The sequence below is a fragment of the Oncorhynchus keta genome, unplaced genomic scaffold (assembly GCF_023373465.1).
Source record: "Oncorhynchus keta strain PuntledgeMale-10-30-2019 unplaced genomic scaffold, Oket_V2 Un_contig_4167_pilon_pilon, whole genome shotgun sequence".
Taxonomy (NCBI): domain Eukaryota; kingdom Metazoa; phylum Chordata; class Actinopteri; order Salmoniformes; family Salmonidae; genus Oncorhynchus; species Oncorhynchus keta.
This window is the reverse complement of record NW_026287625.1, coordinates 54,123-75,722: the sequence shown is the minus strand read 5'-3', so window position 1 is coordinate 75,722 and position 21,600 is coordinate 54,123. Positions and strand designations below refer to the sequence as shown.

Genomic DNA, 21,600 nt, shown 5'->3' with positions numbered 1-21,600 from the left:
TTAGAACAGCGTTAGTCTGAATAACAGACCTGTCAGAAAGGCCCATGGCAACGAGCCCACGAGCCCATGGCAACGAGCCCATGGCAACGGCCCACGAGCCCATGGCAACGAGCCCATGGCAACGAGCCCATGGCAACGAGCCCATGGCAACGAGCCCATGGCAACGTGTTTTATCGCTTGGTTCTCTAAAACGTCTGATTTAGTTGTGATGTTGGGAGTCTCTGAAAAGAGCTTTTAAAATTGCAACAAAAATAACATTTACAATCGATGGTAAAAAAATATATAGAATTGCCGGAAATAAAAGTTAGAAAAAGTGTATAATGTGCTCTCCACCAACAGGAGGTGTCTGAACAGAAAACCCACTGTATATATTAAAATATTCACGAGGTCATTCTGCCAGGTGAACATTGGCTACTTCGTACTTAACATTTAATTGAGAAGGTTTTTTTTGGGGGGGGGGAAACTTTTAATCTACCAGAAGACTTTTCATTAGCATCATCGCTACCGGCTACATTAAGTGGTAAGACTCAGGACACTGCATTTATTTTCAATACATTTACTTGATTCCCAAGTTCAATACATTTATTTTATATTGTTGAAAAATCGTTTTCTTTTTCCAACGTCTGGATTCGGTCCACGTTTTATAGGGACAGAACGGACACTTTCTAAAGGCCTATTCCCCCAAAACGTCCTTCTTTCCCTCTCTCAAAGCCACAGGGTCAGATTAAAGTCTGTCAATACTCACGTATTCTAAACCTTCACCCAGCCACACCAATCCTTCCATCACGTCACGTATTCTAAACCTTCACCCAGCCACACCAATCCTTCCATCATGTCACGTATTCTAAACCTTCACCCAGCCACACCAATCCTTCCATCACGTCACGTATTCTAAACCTTCACCCAGCCACACCAATCCTTCCATCACGTCTCGTATTCTAAACCTTCACCCAGCCACACCAATCCTTCCATCACGTCACGTATTCTAAACCTTCACCCAGCCACACCAATCCTTCCATCACGTCACGTATTCTAAACCTTCACCCAGTCACACCAATCCTTCCATCACGTCACGTATTCTAAACCTTCACCCAGCCACACCAATCCTTCCATCACGTCTCGTATTCTAAACCTTCACCCAGCCACACCAATCCTTCCATCACGTCACGTATTCTAAACCTTCACCCAGCCACACCAATCCTTCCATCACGTCTCGTATTCTAAACCTTCACCCAGCCACACCAATCCTTCCATCACGTCTCGTATTCTAAACCTTCACCCAGCCACACCAATCCTTCCATCACGACACGTATTCTAAACCTTCACCCAGCCACACCAATCCTTCCATCATGTCTCGTATTCTAAACCTTCACCCAGCCACACCAATCCTTCCATCATGTCACGTATTCTAAACCTTCACCCAGCCACACCAACCCTTCCATCACGTCACGTAATTCTAAACCTTCACCCAGCCACACCAATCCTTCCATCTCTTCACGTATTCTAAACCTTCACCCAGCCACACCAATCCTTCCATCACGTCACGTATTCTAAACCTTCACCCAGCCACACCAATCCTTCCATCACGTCACGTATTCTAAACCTTCACCCAGCCACACCAATCCTTTCATCACGTCACGTATTCTAAACCTTCACCCAGTCACACCAATCCTTCCATCACGTATTCTAAACCTTCACCCAGCCACACCAATCATTTCATCACGTCACGTATTCTAAACCTTCACCCAGCCACACCAATCCTTCCATCACGTATTCTAAACCTTCACCCAGCCACACCAATCATTTCATCACGTCACGTATTCTAAACCTTCACCCAGTCACACCAATCCTTCCATCACGTCACGTATTCTAAACCTTCACCCAGCCACACCAATCCTTCCATCACGTCACGTATTCTAAACCTTCACCCAGTCACACCAATCCTTCCATCACGTCACGTATTCTAAACCTTCACCCAGCCACACCAATCCTTCCATCACGTCACGTATTCTAAACCTTCACCCAGCCACACCAATCCTTCCATCACGTCACGTATTCTAAACCTTCACCCAGCCACACCAATCCTTCCATCACGTCACGTATTCTAAACCTTCACCCAGCCACACCAATCCTTCCATCACGTCACGTATTCTAAACCTTCACCCAGCCACACCAATCCTTTCATCACGTCACGTATTCTAAACCTTCACCCAGTCACACCAATCCTTCCATCACGTCACGTATTCTAAACCTTCACCCAGCCACACCAATCCTTTCATCACGTCACGTATTCTAAACCTTCACCCAGTCACACCAATCCTTCCTTCACGTCACGTATTCTAAACCTTCACCCAGCCACACCAATCCTTTCATCACGTCACGTATTCTAAACCTTCACCCAGCCACACCAATCCTTCCGTCACGTATTCTAAAACTTCACCCAGCCACACCAATCCTTCCATCACGTCACGTATTCTAAACCTTCACCCAGCCACACCAATCCTTCCATCACGTCTCGTATTCTAAACCTTCACCCAGCCACACCAATCCTTCCATCACGTCTCGTATTCTAAACCTTCACCCAGCCACACCAATCCTTCCATTACGTCACGTATTCTAAACCTTCACCCAGTCACACCAATCCTTCCATCACGTCACGTATTCTAAACCTTCACCCAGCCACACCAATCATTTCATCAAGTCACGTATTCTAAACCTTCACCCAGCCACACCAATCCTTCCATCGCGTCTCGTATTCTAAACCTTCACCCAGCCACACCAATCCTTCCATCACGTCCCGTATTCTAAACCTTCACCCAGCCACACCAATCCTTCCATCGCGTCTCGTATTCTAAACCTTCACCCAGCCACACCAATCCTTCCATCGCGTCTCGTATTCTAAACCTTCACCCAGCCACACCAATCCTTCCATCGCGTCACGTATTCTAAACCTTCACCCAGCCACACCAATCCTTCCATCGCGTCACGTATTCTAAACCTTCACCCAGCCACACCAATCCTTCCATCACGTCTCGTATTCTAAACCTTCACCCAGCCACACCAATCCTTCCATTACGTCACGTATTCTAAACCTTCACCCAGTCACACCAATCCTTCCATCACGTCACGTATTCTAAACCTTCACCCAGCCACACCAATCCTTCCATCGCGTCTCGTATTCTAAACCTTCACCCAGCCACACCAATCCTTCCATCACGTCTCATATTCTAAACCTTCACCCAGCCACACCAATCCTTCCATCACGTCACGTATTCTAAACCTTCACCCAGCCACACCAATCCTTTCATCACGTATTCTAAACCTTCACCCAGCCACACCAATCCTTCCATCACGTCACGTAATTCTAAATCTTCACCCAGCCACACCAATCCTTCCATCACGTCACGTATTCTAAACCTTCACCCAGCCACACCAATCCTTCCATCACGTCACGTATTCTAAACCTTCACCCAGCCACACAATCCTTCCATCACGTCACGTATTCTAAACCTTCACCCAGCCACACCAATCCTTCCATCACGTCACGTATTCTAAACCTTCACCCAGCCACACCAATTCTTCCATCACGTCTCGTATTCTAAACCTTCACCCAGCCACACCAATCCTTCCATCACGTCACGTATTCTAAACCTTCACCCAGCCACACCAATCCTTTCATCACGTCACGTATTCTAAACCTTCACCCAGCCACACCAATCCTTCCATCACGTCACGTATTCTAAACCTTCACCCAGCCACACCAATCCTTCCATCACGTCTCGTATTCTAAACCTTCACCCAGCCACACCAATCCTTCCATCACGTCACGTATTCTAAACCTTCACCCAGCAACACCAATCCTTTCATCACGTCACGTATTCTAAACCTTCACCCAGCCACACCAATCCTTCCATCACGTCTCGTATTCTAAACCTTCACCCAGCCACACCAATCCTTCCATTACGTCTCGTATTCTAAACCTTCACCCAGCCACACCAATCCTTCCATTACGTCTCGTATTCTAAACCTTCACCCAGCCACACCAATCCTTCCATCACGTCTCGTATTCTAAACCTTCACCCAGCCACACCAATCCTTCCATCACGTCTCGTATTCTAAACCTTCACCCAGCCACACCAATCCTTCCATCACGTCTCGTATTCTAAACCTTCACCCAGCCACACCAATCCTTCCATTACGTCTCGTATTCTAAACCTTCACCCAGCCACACCAATCCTTCCATTACGTCTCGTATTATAAACCTTCACCCAGCCACACCAATCCTTCCATCACGTCACGTATTCTAAACCTTCACCCAGCCACACCAATCCTTTCGTCACGTATTCTAAACCTTCACCCAGCCACACCAATCCTTCCATCACGTCACGTATTCTAAACCTTCACCCAGCCACACCAATCCTTCCATCACGTCACGTATTCTAAACCTTCACCCAGCCACACCAATCCTTTCGTCACGTATTCTAAACCTTCACCCAGCCACACCAATCCTTCCATCACGTCACGTATTCTAAACCTTCACCCAGCCACACCAATCCTTCCATCACGTCACGTATTCTAAACCTTCACCCAGCCACACCAATCCTTCCATCACGTCACGTATTCTAAACCTTCACCCAGCCACACCAATCCTTCCATCACGTCACGTATTCTAAACCTTCACCCAGCCACACCAATCCTTCCATCACGTCTCGTATTCTAAACCTTCACCCAGCCACACCAATCCTTCCATCACGTCTCGTATTCTAAACCTTCACCCAGCCACACCAATCCTTCCATCACGTCACGTATTCTAAACCTTCACCCAGCCACACCAATCCTTCCATCACGTCACGTATTCTAAACCTTCACCCAGCCACACCAATCCTTCCATCACGTCTCGTATTCTAAACCTTCACCCAGCCACACCAATCCTTCCATCACGTCACGTATTCTAAACCTTCACCCAGCCACACCAATCCTTCCATCACGTCACGTATTCTAAACCTTCACCCAGCCACACCAATCCTTCCATCACGTCACGTATTCTAAACCTTCACCCAGCCACACCAATCCTTTCATCACGTCACGTATTCTAAACCTTCACCCAGCCACACCAATCCTTCCATCACGTCACGTATTCTAAACCTTCACCCAGCCACACCAATCCTTCCATCACGTCACGTATTCTAAACCTTCACCCAGCCACACCAATCCTTCCATCACGTCACGTATTCTAAACCTTCACCCAGCCACACCAATCCTTCCATCACGTCACGTATTCTAAACCTTCACCCAGCCACACCAATTCTTCCATCACGTCTCGTATTCTAAACCTTCACCCAGCCACACCAATCCTTCCATCACGTCACGTATTCTAAACCTTCACCCAGCCACACCAATCCTTTCATCACGTCACGTATTCTAAACCTTCACCCAGCCACACCAATCCTTCCATCACGTCACGTATTCTAAACCTTCACCCAGCCACACCAATCCTTCCATCACGTCTCGTATTCTAAACCTTCACCCAGCCACACCAATCCTTCCATCACGTCACGTATTCTAAACCTTCACCCAGCAACACCAATCCTTTCATCACGTCACGTATTCTAAACCTTCACCCAGCCACACCAATCCTTCCATCACGTCTCGTATTCTAAACCTTCACCCAGCCACACCAATCCTTCCATTACGTCTCGTATTCTAAACCTTCACCCAGCCACACCAATCCTTCCATTACGTCTCGTATTCTAAACCTTCACCCAGCCACACCAATCCTTCCATCACGTCTCGTATTCTAAACCTTCACCCAGCCACACCAATCCTTCCATCACGTCTCGTATTCTAAACCTTCACCCAGCCACACCAATCCTTCCATCACGTCTCGTATTCTAAACCTTCACCCAGCCACACCAATCCTTCCATTACGTCTCGTATTCTAAACCTTCACCCAGCCACACCAATCCTTCCATTACGTCTCGTATTATAAACCTTCACCCAGCCACACCAATCCTTCCATCACGTCACGTATTCTAAACCTTCACCCAGCCACACCAATCCTTTCGTCACGTATTCTAAACCTTCACCCAGCCACACCAATCCTTCCATCACGTCACGTATTCTAAACCTTCACCCAGCCACACCAATCCTTCCATCACGTCACGTATTCTAAACCTTCACCCAGCCACACCAATCCTTTCGTCACGTATTCTAAACCTTCACCCAGCCACACCAATCCTTCCATCACGTCACGTATTCTAAACCTTCACCCAGCCACACCAATCCTTCCATCACGTCACGTATTCTAAACCTTCACCCAGCCACACCAATCCTTCCATCACGTCACGTATTCTAAACCTTCACCCAGCCACACCAATCCTTCCATCACGTCACGTATTCTAAACCTTCACCCAGCCACACCAATCCTTCCATCACGTCTCGTATTCTAAACCTTCACCCAGCCACACCAATCCTTCCATCACGTCTCGTATTCTAAACCTTCACCCAGCCACACCAATCCTTCCATCACGTCACGTATTCTAAACCTTCACCCAGCCACACCAATCCTTCCATCACGTCACGTATTCTAAACCTTCACCCAGCCACACCAATCCTTCCATCACGTCTCGTATTCTAAACCTTCACCCAGCCACACCAATCCTTCCATCACGTCACGTATTCTAAACCTTCACCCAGCCACACCAATCCTTCCATCACGTCTCGTATTCTAAACCTTCACCCAGCCACACCAATCCTTCCATCACGTCACGTATTCTAAACCTTCACCCAGCCACACAAATCCTTTCATCACGTCACGTATTCTAAACCTTCACCCAGCCACACCAATCCTTCCATCACGTCTCGTATTCTAAACCTTCACCCAGCCACACCAATCCTTCCATTACGTCACGTATTCTAAACCTTCACCCAGTCACACCAATCCTTCCATCACGTCACGTATTCTAAACCTTCACCCAGCCACACCAATCATTTCATCAAGTCACGTATTCTAAACCTTCACCCAGCCACACCAATCCTTCCATCACGTCACGTATTCTAAACCTTCACCCAGCCACACCAATCATTTCATCAAGTCACGTATTCTAAACCTTCACCCAGCCACACCAATCCTTCCATCACGTCTCGTATTCTAAACCTTCACCCAGCCACACCAATCCTTCCATTACGTCACGTATTCTAAACCTTCACCCAGTCACACCAATCCTTCCATCACGTCACGTATTCTAAACCTTCACCCAGCCACACCAATCCTTCCATCACGTCACGTATTCTAAACCTTCACCCAGCCACACCAATCCTTCCATCACGTATTCTAAACCTTCACCCAGTCACACCAATCCTTCCATCATGTCACGTAATTCTAAACCTTCACCCAGTCACACCAATCCTTCCATCACGACACGTATTCTAAACCTTCACCCAGCCACACCAATCCTTCCATCACGTCACGTAATTCTAAACCTTCACCCAGCCACACCAATCCTTCCATCACGTCTCGTATTCTAAACCTTCACCCAGCCACACAAATCCTTCCATCACGTCACGTATTCTAAACCTTCACCCAGCCACACCAATCCTTCCATCACGTCTCGTATTCTAAACCTTCACCCAGCCACACAAATCCTTCCATCACGTCACGTATTCTAAACCTTCACCCAGCCACACAAATCCTTCCATCACGTCACGTATTCTAAACCTTCACCCAGCCACACCAATCCTTCCATCACGTCACGTATTCTAAACCTTCACCCAGCCACACCAATCCTTCCATCACGTCACGTATTCTAAACCTTCACCCAGTCACACCAATCCTTCCATCACGTCACGTATTATAAACCTTCACCCAGCCACACCAATCCTTCCATCACGTCACGTATTCTAAACCTTCACCCAGCCACACCAATCCTTCCATCACGTCACGTATTCTAAACCTTCACCCAGTCACACCAATCCTTCCATCACGTCACGTATTCTAAACCTTCACCCAGCCACACCAATCCTTTCGTCACGTATTCTAAACCTTCACCAATCCTTCCATCACGTCTCGTATTCTAAACCTTCACCCAGCCACACCAATCCTTCCATCGCGTCTCGTATTCTAAAGCTTCACCCAGCCACACCAATCCTTCCATCACGTCACGTAATTCTAAACCTTCACCCAGCCACACCAATCCTTCCATCACGTCACGTATTCTAAACCTTCACCCAGCCACACCAATCCTTCCATCACGTCACGTATTCTAAACCTTCACCCAGCCACACCAATCCTTCCATCACGTCACGTATTCTAAACCTTCACCCAGCCACACCAATCCTTCCATCACGTCACGTATTCTAAACCTTCACCCAGCCACACCAATCCTTCCATCACGTCTCGTATTCTAAACCTTCACCCAGCCACACCAATCCTTCCATCACGTCACGTATTCTAAACCTTCACCCAGCCACACCAATCCTTTCATCACGTCACGTATTCTAAACCTTCACCCAGCCACACCAATCCTTCCATCACGTCACGTATTCTAAACCTTCACCCAGCCACACAATCCTTCCATCACGTCTCGTATTCTAAACCTTCACCCAGCCACACCAATCCTTCCATCACGTCACGTATTCTAAACCTTCACCCAGCCACACCAATCCTTTCATCACGTCACGTATTCTAAACCTTCACCCAGCCACACCAATCCTTCCATCACGTCTCGTATTCTAAACCTTCACCCAGCCACACCAATCCTTCCATTACGTCTCGTATTCTAAACCTTCACCCAGCCACACCAATCCTTCCATTACGTCTCGTATTCTAAACCTTCACCCAGCCACACCAATCCTTCCATCACGTCTCGTATTCTAAACCTTCACCCAGCCACACCAATCCTTCCATCACGTCTCGTATTCTAAACCTTCACCCAGCCACACCAATCCTTCCATCACGTCTCGTATTCTAAACCTTCACCCAGCCACACCAATCCTTCCATTACGTCTCGTATTCTAAACCTTCACCCAGCCACACCAATCCTTCCATTACGTCTCGTATTATAAACCTTCACCCAGCCACACCAATCCTTTCGTCACGTATTCTAAACCTTCACCCAGCCACACCAATCCTTCCATCACGTCACGTATTCTAAACCTTCACCCAGCCACACCAATCCTTTCATCACGTATTCTAAACCTTCACCCAGCCACACCAATCCTTCCATCACGTCACGTATTCTAAACCTTCACCCAGCCACACCAATCCTTTCGTCACGTATTCTAAACCTTCACCCAGCCACACCAATCCTTCCATCACGTCACGTATTCTAAACCTTCACCCAGCCACACCAATCCTTCCGTCACGTATTCTAAACCTTCACCCAGCCACACCAATCCTTCCATCACGTCACGTATTCTAAACCTTCACCCAGCCACACCAATCCTTCCATCACGTCTCGTATTCTAAACCTTCACCCAGCCACACCAATCCTTCCATCACGTCTCGTATTCTAAACCTTCACCCAGCCACACCAATCCTTCCATCACGTCACGTATTCTAAACCTTCACCCAGCCACACCAATCCTTCCATCACGTCACGTATTCTAAACCTTCACCCAGCCACACCAATCCTTCCATCACGTCTCGTATTCTAAACCTTCACCCAGCCACACCAATCCTTCCATCACGTCACGTATTCTAAACCTTCACCCAGCCACACCAACCCTTCCATCACGTCACGTATTCTAAACCTTCACCCAGCCACACCAATCCTTCCATCACGTCACGTATTCTAAACCTTCACCCAGCCACACCAATCCTTCCATCACGTCACGTATTCTAAACCTTCACCCAGCCACACCAATCCTTCCATCACGTCACGTATTCTAAACCTTCACCCAGCCACACCAATCCTTCCATCACGTCACGTATTCTAAACCTTCACCCAGCCACACCAATCCTTCCATCACGTCACGTATTCTAAACCTTCACCCAGCCACACCAATCCTTCCATCACGTCACGTATTCTAAACCTTCACCCAGCCACACCAATCCTTCCATCACGTCACGTATTCTAAACCTTCACCCAGCCACACCAATCCTTCCGTCACGTATTCTAAACCTTCACCCAGCCACACCAATCCTTCCATCACGTCTCAAAAACTAAAATAATGGAGCGTCACAACAGAGCTGGAACTGCGACAGATCGATCGTCCCACATCTCCTGAAGGACTGCGGGTTAAAAATCAGCTAGTAGTGGCTTTGTGATGATATTCAGTCTTCATATAAATACCATCAGGTATTGCAAGTTAAGCCTGTTGGACTTTATTAGGTAGGTTTCTCTTCTACCTCAGATCGATCTTGCTCAAACAGCTGGTGGCAGCAAACTTCACGTGGAGAAGAAAGATGGATATGTGTGGGCACTAAAATTGTAGAAAAAAAAAATCAAAAACAGGTTTAAAATTGAATCATGCAACAAACAAAATAAATAATGAAATCGTAGGCGAAAACTCCACTGACTTCCATCCTCAATTCCAGGCCATAAATCATGAGCCACAGAGACACAATAACACATCCTGAAGGTAAAGGCAACTCGATGTCAGAAATAAAACGTAAATCATGAGCCCCACAGACACAATAACACATCCTGAAGGGAAAGGCAACACGATGTCAGAAATAAAACGTAAATCATGAGCCCCACAGACACAATAACACATCCTGAAGGGAAAGGCAACACGATGTCAGAAATAAAACGTAAATCATGAGCCCCACAGACACAATAACACATCCTGAAGGTAAAGGCAACACGATGTCAGAAATAAAACGTAAATCATGAGCCCCACAGACACAATAACACATCCTGAAGGGAAAGGCAACACGATGTCAGAAATAAAACGTAAATCATGAGCCCCACAGACACAATAACACATCCTGAAGGGAAAGGCAACACGATGTCAGAAATAAAACGTAAATCATGAGCCCCACAGACACAATAACACATCCTGAAGGGAAAGGCAACACGATGTCAGAAATAAAACGTAAATCATGAGCCACACAGACACAATAACACATCCTGAAGGGAAAGGCAACTCGATGTCAGAAATAAAACGTAAATCATGAGCCCCACAGACACAATAACACATCCTGAAGGGAAAGGCAACACGATGTCAGAAATAAAACGTAAATCATGAGCCCCACAGACACAATAACACATCCTGAAGGGAAAGGCAACACGATGTCAGAAATAAAACGTAAATCATGAGCCCCACAGACACAATAACACATCCTGAAGGGAAAGGCAACACGATGTCAGAAATAAAACGTAAATCATGAGCCCCACAGACACAATAACACATCCTGAAGGGAAAGGCAACACGATGTCAGAAATAAAACGTAAATCATGAGCCCCACAGACACAATAATACATCCTGAAGGGAAAGGCAACACGATGTCAGAAATAAAACGTAAATCATGAGCCCCACAGACACAATAATACATCCTGAAGGTAAAGGCAACTCGATGTCAGAAATAAAACGTAAATCATGAGCCCCACAGACACTATAATACATCCTGAAGGGAAAGGCAACACGATGTCAGAAATAAAACGTAAATCATGAGCCACAGAGACACAATAACACATCCTGAAGGGAAAGGCAACACGATGTCAGAAATAAAACGTAAATCATGAGCCCCACAGACACAATAACACATCCTGAAGGGAAAGGCAACACGATGTCAGAAATAAAACGTAAATCATGAGCCCCACAGACACAATAACACATCCTGAAGGGAAAGGCAACACGATGTCAGAAATAAAACGTAAATCATGAGCCCCACAGACACAATAACACATCCTGAAGGGAAAGGCAACACGATGTCAGAAATAAAACGTTAGCTTTGAGTCGCCTGGACGTTAGTGACTACGATGTGGAATGTTTGTACCTGCCAAGCATCTGAAGTGGCTGACTGAGGCCTCCACCCCGATGACCTGTTAACCTGGTGCAAAGCTCAATAGAACTGTTGGTAGGGCTGGCAAGGGCCTCGGTGGAGGGCCGGGCCTCGGTGGGACCCCGTGTAGGGCCGGGCCTCCATGGAGGGCCACATGAAAGCCGTGTAGGGCAGGGCGATATGACCTAAAAATGAAAAGCTACATTTTTTCAGACTGATGGGTGATTCACGTTATACACTACCAGTGAATGAGAATGCCAAGTGTGTGCAAAGCTTAATAACTGTGGAATTGGCACCTTTCCCCATGTTGCTATGTGCATAATAACTGTGGAATTGGCACCTTTCCCCATGTTGCTATGTGCATAATAACTGTGGAATTGGCACCTTTCCCCATGTTGCTATGTGCATAATAACTGTGGAATTGGCACCTTTCCCCATGTTGCTGTGTGCATAATAACTGTGGAATTGGCACCTTTCCCCATGTTGCTATGTGCATAATAACTGTGGAATTGGCACCTTTCCCCATGTTGCTATGTGCATAATAACTGTGGAATTGGCACCTTTCCCCATGTTGCTATGTGCATAATAACTGTGGAATTGGCACCTTTCCCCATGTTGCTATGTGCATAACTGTGGAATTGGCACCTTTCCCCATGTTGCTGTGTGCATAATAACTGTGGAATTGGCACCTTTCCCCATGTTGCTATGTGCATAATAACTGTGGAATTGGCACCTTTCCCCATGTTGCTATGTGCATAATAACTGTGGAATTGGCACCTTTCCCCATGTTGCTATGTGCATAATAACTGTGGAATTGGCACCTTTCCCCATGTTGCTATGTGCATAATAACTGTGGAATTGGCACCTTCCCCCATGTTGCTGTGTGCATAATAACTAAATGAAACCAGCCTATTGAGAACAATGAGGCGGAGGCAGCAGCAGGGAGGCGGAAACAGCCCTTCGCCCTAATTGTCTGAGAAAATGGAGGAGAGTGAGGAAACTCCAATGTAATTAGGTCTATAAATCAATGGCCAAACTGTTCATTTTTACACTGCTGCTACTCTCTGTTATCATCTAGTCACTTTAATAACTCTACCTACATGTACATATTACCTCAACTAACCGGTGCCCCCCCATGCATATTGACTCTGTACCCCACCCCCCATGTATATAGTCTCCACACTGGCTCTGTACTGGTACCCCTGTATATAGACTCCACATTGACTCTGTACTGGTACCCCCTGTATATAGCCTCCACACTGGCTCTGTACTGGTACCCCCTGTATATAGTCTCCACATTGACTCTGTACTGGTACCCCCTGTATATAGTCTCCACATTGACTCTGTACCGGTACCCCCTGTATATAGCCTCCACACTGGCTCTGTACTGGTACCCCTGTATATAGTCTCCACATTGACTCTGTACTGGTACCCACTGTATATAGCCTCCACATTGACTCTGTACCGGTACCCCCTGTATATAGCCTCCACATTGACTCTGTACCGGTACCCCCTGTATATAGCCTCCACATTGACTCTGTACTGGTACCCCCTGTATATAGTCTCCACATTGACTCTGTACTGGTACCCCCTGTATATAGTCTCCACATTGACTCTGTACCAGTACCCCCTGTATATAGCCTCCACATTGACTCTGTACCGGTACCCCCTGTATATAGTCTCCACATTGACTCTGTACTGGTACCCCCTGTATATAGCCTCCACATTGACTCTGTACTGGTACCCCCTGTATATAGTCTCCACATTGACTCTGTACTGGTACCCCCTGTATATAGTCTCCACATTGACTCTGTACTGGTACCCCCTGTATATAGTCTCCACATTGACTCTGTACTGGTACCCCCTGTATATAGCCTCCACATTGACTCTGTACTGGTACCCCCTGTATATAGCCTCCACATTGACTCTGTACTGGTACCCCCTGTATATAGCCTCCACATTGACTCTGTACTGGTACCCCCTGTATATAGTCTCCACATTGACTCTGTACTGGTACCCCCTGTATATAGTCTCCACATTGACTCTGTACTGGTACCCCCCTGTATATAGTCTCCACATTGACTCTGTACTGGTACCCCCCTGTATATAGTCTCCACATTGACTCTGTACTGGTACCCCCTGTATATAGTCTCCACATTGACTCTGTACTGGTACCCCCCTGTATATAGTCTCCACATTGACTCTGTACTGGTACCCCCTGTATATAGTCTCCACATTGACTCTGTACTGGTACCCCCCTGTATATAGTCTCCACATTGACTGTACTGGTACCCCCTGTATATAGCCTCCACATTGACTCTGTACCGTAACACCCTGTATATAGTCTCCACATTGACTCTGTACCGGTACCCCCTGTATATAGCCTCCACATTGACTCTGTACTGGTACCCCCTGTATATAGCCTCCACATTGACTCTGTACTGGTACCCCCTGTATATAGCCTCCACATTGACTCTGTACTGGTACCCCCCCTGTATATAGCCTCCATATTGACTCTGTACTAGTACCCCCCCCCCTGTATATAGTCTCTCTATTGTTATTTAACTGCTGCTCTTTAATTACTTGTTACTTTTATCGCTTATTCTTATCAGTATTTTTTATTTATTTAACTGCATTGTTGGTTAACGAGGGGCTCGTAAGTAAACATTTCACCGTAAGGTCTACTACACCTGTTGTATTCAGCATTTCACTGTGAGGTCTACTACACCTGTTGTATTCAGCATTTCACTGTAAGGTCTACTACACCTGTTGTATTCAGCATTTCACTGTAAGGTCTACTACACCTGTTGTATTCAGCATTTCACTGTGAGGTCTACTACACCTGTTGTATTCAGCATTTCACTGTGAGGTCTACTACACCTGTTGTATTCAGCATTTCACTGTGAGGTCTACTACACCTGTTGTATTCAGCATTTCACTGTGAGGTCTACTACACCTGTTGTATTCAGCATTTCACTGTAAGGTCTACTACACCTGTTGTATTCAGCATTTCACTGTAGGTCTACTACACCTGTTGTATTCAGCATTTCACTGTGAGGTCTACTACACCTGTTGTATTCAGCATTTCACTGTGAGGTCTACTACACCTGTTGTATTCAGCATTTCACTGTAAGGTCTACTACACCTGTTGTATTCAGCATTTCACTGTGAGGTCTACTACACCTGTTGTATTCAGCATTTCACTGTGAGGTCTACTACACCTGTTGTATTCAGCATTTCACTGTGAGGTCTACTACACCTGTTGTATTCAGCATTTCACTGTGAGGTCTACTACACCTTTGTATTCACTTTCACTGTAAGGTCTACTACACCTGTTGTATTCAGCATTTCACTGTAAGGTCTACTACACCTGTTGTATTCAGCATTTCACTGTGAGGTCTACTACACCTGTTGTATTCAGCATTTCACTGTGAGGTCTACTACACCTGTTGTATTCAGCATTTCACTGTGAGGTCTACTACACCTGTTGTATTCAGCATTTCACTGTGAGGTCTACTACACCTGTTGTATTCAGCATTTCACTGTGAGGTCTACTACACCTGTTGTATTCAGCATTTCACTGTGAGGTCTACTACACCTGTTGTATTCAGCATTTCACTGTAGGTCTACTACACCTGTTGTATTCAGCATTTCACTGTGAGGTCTACTACACCTGTTGTATTCAGCATTTCACTGTGAGGTCTACTACACCTGTTGTATTCAGCATTTCACTGTGAGGTCTACTACACCTGTTGTATTCAGCATTTCACTGTGAGGTCTACCACCTGTTGTATTCAGCATTTCACTGTGAGGTCTACTACACCTGTTGTATTCAGCATTTCACTGTGAGGTCTACTACACCTGTTGTATTCAGCATTTCACTGTGAGGTCTACTACACCTGTTGTATTCAGCATTTCACTGTGAGGTCTACTACACCTGTTGTATTCAGCATTTCACTGTGAGGTCTACTACACCTGTTGTATTCAGCATTTCACTGTGAGGTCTACTACACCTGTTGTATTCAGCATTTCACTGTGAGGTCTACTACACCTGTTGTATTCAGCATTTCACTGTGAGGTCTACTACACCTGTTGTATTCAGCATTTCACTGTAGGTCTACTACACCTGTTGTATTCAGCATTTCACTGTGAGGTCTACTACACCTGTTGTATTCAGCATTTCACTGTCAGGTCTACTACACCTGTTGTATTCAGCATTTCACTGTGAGGTCTACTACACCTGTTGTATTCAGCATTTCACTGTGAGGTCTACTACACCTGTTGTATTCGGCATTTCACTGTAAGGTCTACTACACCTGTTGTATTCAGCATTTCACTGTAAGGTCTACTACACCTGCTGTATTCAGCATTTCACTGTAAGGTCTACTACACCTGCTGTATTCAGCATTTCACTGTGAGGTCTACTACACCTGTTGTATTCGGCATTTCACTGTGAGGTCTACTACACCTGTTGTATTCGGCATTTCACTGTGAGGTCTACTACACCTGTTGTATTCAGCATTTCACTGTGAGGTCTACTACACCTGTTGTATTCAGCATTTCACTGTGAGGTCAACTACACCTGTTGTATTCAGCATTTCACTGTGAGGTCTACTACACCTGTTGTATTCAGCATTTCACTGTGAGGTCTACTACACCTGTTGTATTCAGCATTTCACTGTGAGGTCTACTACACCTGTTGTATTCAGCATTTCACTGTGAGGTCTACTACACCTGTTGTATTCAGCATTTCACTGTGAGGTCTACTACACCTGTTGTATTCAGCATTTCACTGTGAGGTCTACTACACCTGTTGTATTCAGCATTTCACTGTGAGGTCTACTACACCTGTTGTATTCAGCATTTCACTGGGTCTACTACACCTGTTGTATTCAGCATTTCACTGTGAGGTCTACTACACCTGTTGTATTCAGCATTTCACTGGACTACTACACCTGTTGTATTCAGCATTTCACTGCTACTACACCTGTTGTATTCAGCATTTCACTGGACACCTGTTGTATTCAGCATTTCACTGTGAGGTCTACTACACCTGTTGTATTCAGCATTTCACTGTAAGGTCTACTACACCTGTTGTATTCAGCATTTCACTGTAAGGTCTACTACACCTGTTGTATTCAGCATTTCACTGTGAGGTCTACTACACCTGTTGTATTCAGCATTTCACTGTGAGGTCTACTACACCTGTTGTATTCAGCATTTCACTGTGAGGTCTACTACACCTGTTGTATTCAGCATTTCACTGTGAGGACTACTACACCTGTTGTATTCTGTTTTAACAGGACATCCTGACTCTGCTCCTGTTTTAACAGGACATCCTGACTCTGCTCCTGTTTTAACAGGACATCCTGACTCTGCTCCTGTTTTAACAGGACATCCTGACTCTGCTCCTGTTTTAACAGGACATCCTGACTCTGCTCCTGTTTTAACAGGACATCCTGACTCTGCTCCTGTTTTAACAGGACATCCTGACTCTGCTCCTGTTTTAACAGGACATCTGCTCTGCTCCTGTTTTAACAGGACATCCTGACTCTGCTCCTGTTTTAACAGGACATCCTGACTCTGCTCCTGTTTTAACAGGACATCCTGACTCTGCTCCTGTTTTAACAGGACATCCTGACTCTGCTCCTGTTTTAACAGGACATCCTGACTCTGCTCCTGTTTTAACAGGACATCCTGACTCTGCTCCTGTTTTAACAGGACATCCTGACTCTGCTCCTGTTTTAACAGGACATCCTGACTCTGCTCCTGTTTTAACAGGACATCCTGACTCTGTTTTAACAGGACATCCTGTTTTAACAGGACATCCTGACTCTGCTCCTGTTTTAACAGGACATCCTGACTCTGCTCCTGTTTTAACAGGACATCCTGACTCTGCTCCTGTTTTAACAGGACATCCTGACTCTGCTCCTGTTTTAACAGGACATCCTGACTCTGCTCCTGTTTTAACAGGACATCCTGACTCTGCTCCTGTTTTAACAGGACATCCTGACTCTGCTCCTGTTTTAACAGGACATCCTGACTCTGCTCCTGTTTTAACAGGACATCCTGACTCTGCTCCTGTTTTAACAGGACATCCTGACTCTGTTTTAACAGGACATCCTGTTTTAACAGGACATCCTGACTCTGCTCCTGTTTTAACAGGACATCCTGACTCTGCTCCTGTTTTAACAGGACATCCTGACTCTGCTCCTGTTTTAACAGGACATCCTGACTCTGCTCCTGTTTTAACAGGACATCCTGACTCTGCTCCTGTTTTAACAGGACATCCTGCTCCTGTTTTACAGGACATCTGCTCTGCTGTTTTAACAGGACATCCTGAAACAGGACATCCTGACTCTGCTCCTGTTTTAACAGGACATCCTGACTCTGCTCCTGTTTTAACAGGACATCCTGACTCTGCTCCTGTTTTAACAGGACATCCTGACTCTGCTCCTGTTTTAACAGGACATCCTGTTTTAACAGGACATCTGCTCCTGTTTTAACAGGACATCCTGACTTGCTCCTGTTTTAACAGGACATCCTGACTCTGCTCCTGTTTTAACAGGACATCCTGACTCTGCTCCTGTTTTAACAGGACATCCTGACTCTGCTCCTGTTTTAACAGGACATCCTGACTCTGCTCCTGTTTTAACAGGACATCCTGACTCTGCTCCTGTTTTAACAGGACATCCTGACTCTGCTCCTGTTTTAACAGGACATCCTGACTCTGCTCCTGTTTTAACAGGACATCCTGACTCTGCTCCTGTTTTAACAGGACATCCTGACTCTGCTCCTGTTTTAACAGGACATCCTGACTCTGCTCCTGTTTTAACAGGACATCCTGACTCTGCTCCTGTTTTAACAGGACATCCTGACTCTGCTCCTGTTTTAACAGGACATCCTGGCCATCCTGACTCTGCTTCTGTTTTAACAGGACATCCTGGCCATCCTGACTCTGCTTCTGTTTTAACAGGACATCCTGGCCATCCTGACTCTGCTTCTGTTTTAACAGGACATCCTGGCCATCCTGACTCTGCTTCTGTTTTAACAGGACATCCTGGCCATCCTGACTCTGCTTCTGTTTTAACAGGACATCCTGGCCATCCTGACTCTGCTTCTGTTTTAACAGGACATCCTGGCCATCCTGACTCTGCTTCTGTTTTAACAGGACATCCTGGCCATCCTGACTCTGCTTCTGTTTTAACAGGACATCCTGGCCATCCTGACTCTGCTTCTGTTTTAACAGGACATCCTGGCCATCCTGACTCTGCTTCTGTTTTAACAGGACATCCTGGCCATCCTGACTCTGCTTCTGTTTTAACAGGACATACTGGCCACCCTGACTCTAGATCTCTTGACTTAGCAATGGAATAGCAACTAGCTGGCTGGCTCCAAGTACCCCGAGCAGGTGAATAGTTTAGCTACACTGGGAATAACTGTCCTTCACAATGATCCAATCTAGCACCAGGCAGGCAGCAACCACAGGTGGGTTAGATGTTTTACTCAACCAGGCAAGTCGGTTAATTCTTATTTACAAACGACGGCCTTCCACTGGCCAAAACCTCCATTAACCCGGGATGACGTTGGGCCAAATTGTGGGACTTCAGATCACGGCCGGCTGTGACACAGCCCGGGATCGAACCAGGGCCTGTAGTGACGCCTCTAACACCGAGTTGCAGTGCCTTAGACCGCTGAGCCACTCGGAAGCCCCAAAATTAACGAATGCAGTGTATTTCACAGACAAACAGGCTGAATCCTGAATGACACCCTATTCGCTATATAGTGCACTACTTTAGACCAGGGCCCTATTCCCTATATAGAGCACTACTTTAGACCAGGGCCCTATTCCCTATATAATGCACTACTTTAGACCAGGGCCCTATTCCCTATATAATGCACTACTTTAGACCAGGGCCCTATTCCCTATATAGCGAACTACTTTAGACCAGGGCCCTATATAGTGCACTACTTTAGACCAGGGCCCTATTCCCTATATAGCGAACTACTTTAGACCAGGGGCCTATTCCCTATATAATGCACTACTTTAGACCAGGGCCCTATTCCCTATATAGCGAACTACTTTAGACCAGGGGCCTATATAATGCACTACTTTAGACCAGAGCCCTATTCCCTATATAGAGCACTACTTTAGACCAGAGCCCTATTCCCTATATAGTGCACTACTTTAGACCAGGGCCCTATTCCCTATATAGTGAACTACTTTAGACCAGGGGACGCGGTGTATTCGCTATATTAGAGAATAGGGTGCTATTTGAGATGCGGGCAGACAATCATTTCCCCAAAATGAGTCCATATTTCTTCATAACAAATCTCCTTGTATCTAACCAGCCAAGCACTTATTAAACCATACACAGTAGACTCTGATTTGAACCTTTAGTCCTCTAGTCTGGCTGTTGATTTAACGAGGACGATCAAATCGTGTTCTAGCAGCAGCTGCCCGGTCACGTTCCTCTCCTCTCCTCTGATGAAACGTGAAGCATTAAAAAAAAAAACTACTTCTTTATTTTTTCTACTGCAGATTGATTAGGAGATTTCACTAGCAGTAAAACAATGGCGCCCTCTGTTGGCAAAACGGAGGTAGTGCAGGAGAAAAGGTCAATGTAGCCTAGATGCAAATCTGTTATTTCTGTTTTTCCAGTTAATTTGTGAGCTTTTTTTATTTATTTATTTGAGTAATGTGTGTTTTGTACCGTGGACACAGCAGGGGCCACTTCTGGCACTGACTGTCAGTCCTGTGTTTTGTACCGTGGACACAGGAGGGGCCACTTCTGGCACTGACTGTCAGTCTTGTGTTTTGTACTGTGGACACAGCAGGGGCCACTTCTGGCACTGACTGTCAGTCCTGTGGTTTGTACTGTGGACACAGGAGGGGCCACTTCTGGCACTGACTGTCAGTCTTGTGTTTTGTACTGTGGACACAGGAGGGGCCACTTCTGGCACTGACTGTCAGTCCTGTGGTTTGTACTGTGGACACAGCAGGGGCCACTTCTGGCACTGACTGTCAGTCCTGTGGTTTGTACTGTGGATACAGCAGGGGCCACTTCTGGCACTGACTGTCAGTCCTGTGTTTTGTACCGTGGACACAGGAGGGGCCACTTCTGGCACTGACTGTCAGTCTTGTGTTTTGTACTGTGGACACAGCAGGGGCCACTTCTGGCACTGACTGTCAGTCCTGTGTTTTGTACTGTGGACACAGCAGGGGCCACTTCTGGCACTGACTGTCAGTCCTGTGTTTTGTACTGTGGACACAGGAGGGGCCACTTCTGGCACTGACTGTCAGTCCTGTGTTTTGTACTGTGGACACAGCAGGGGCCACTTCTGGCACTGACTGTCAGTCCTGTGGTTTGTACTGTGGACACAGCAGGGGCCACTTCTGGCACTGACTGTCAGTCCTGTGGTTTGTACTGTGGACACAGCAGGGGCCACTTCTGGCACTGACTGTCAGTCCTGTGGTTTGTACTGTGGACACAGCAGGGGCCACTTCTGGCACTGACTGTCAGTCTTGTGTTTTGTACCGTGGACACAGTAGAGGCCACTTCTGGCACTGACTGTCAGTCCTGTGTTTTGTACCGTGGACACAGCAGGGGCCACTTCTGGCACTGACTGTCAGTCCTGTGGTTTGTACTGTG

The 21,600-nt window shown here is 46.3% G+C and overlaps 1 long non-coding RNA gene across 2 annotated transcripts; it reads right to left on the bottom strand.

The window, feature by feature from the left end:
* Nucleotides 1-240: 240 nt before the first annotated feature.
* Nucleotides 241-8,702, bottom strand: LOC127924510 (uncharacterized). Of its 2 annotated transcripts, XR_008118011.1 has the most exons (7): nucleotides 8,643-8,702; nucleotides 8,456-8,502; nucleotides 5,381-5,427; nucleotides 4,770-5,098; nucleotides 3,093-3,186; nucleotides 1,829-1,969; nucleotides 241-1,085 (listed from the first exon to the last, which is right to left on the bottom strand). It is a non-coding gene; the product is annotated as an uncharacterized LOC127924510 (long non-coding RNA). The 2 variants fall into 2 exon arrangements; XR_008118012.1 differs by lacking the exons at nucleotides 3,093-3,186; nucleotides 4,770-5,098; nucleotides 5,381-5,427; nucleotides 8,456-8,502; nucleotides 8,643-8,702 and adding an exon at nucleotides 7,204-7,418 and having other exon boundaries at nucleotides 1,829-2,251.
* Between the last annotated feature and the right edge of the window lie 12,898 nt (nucleotides 8,703-21,600).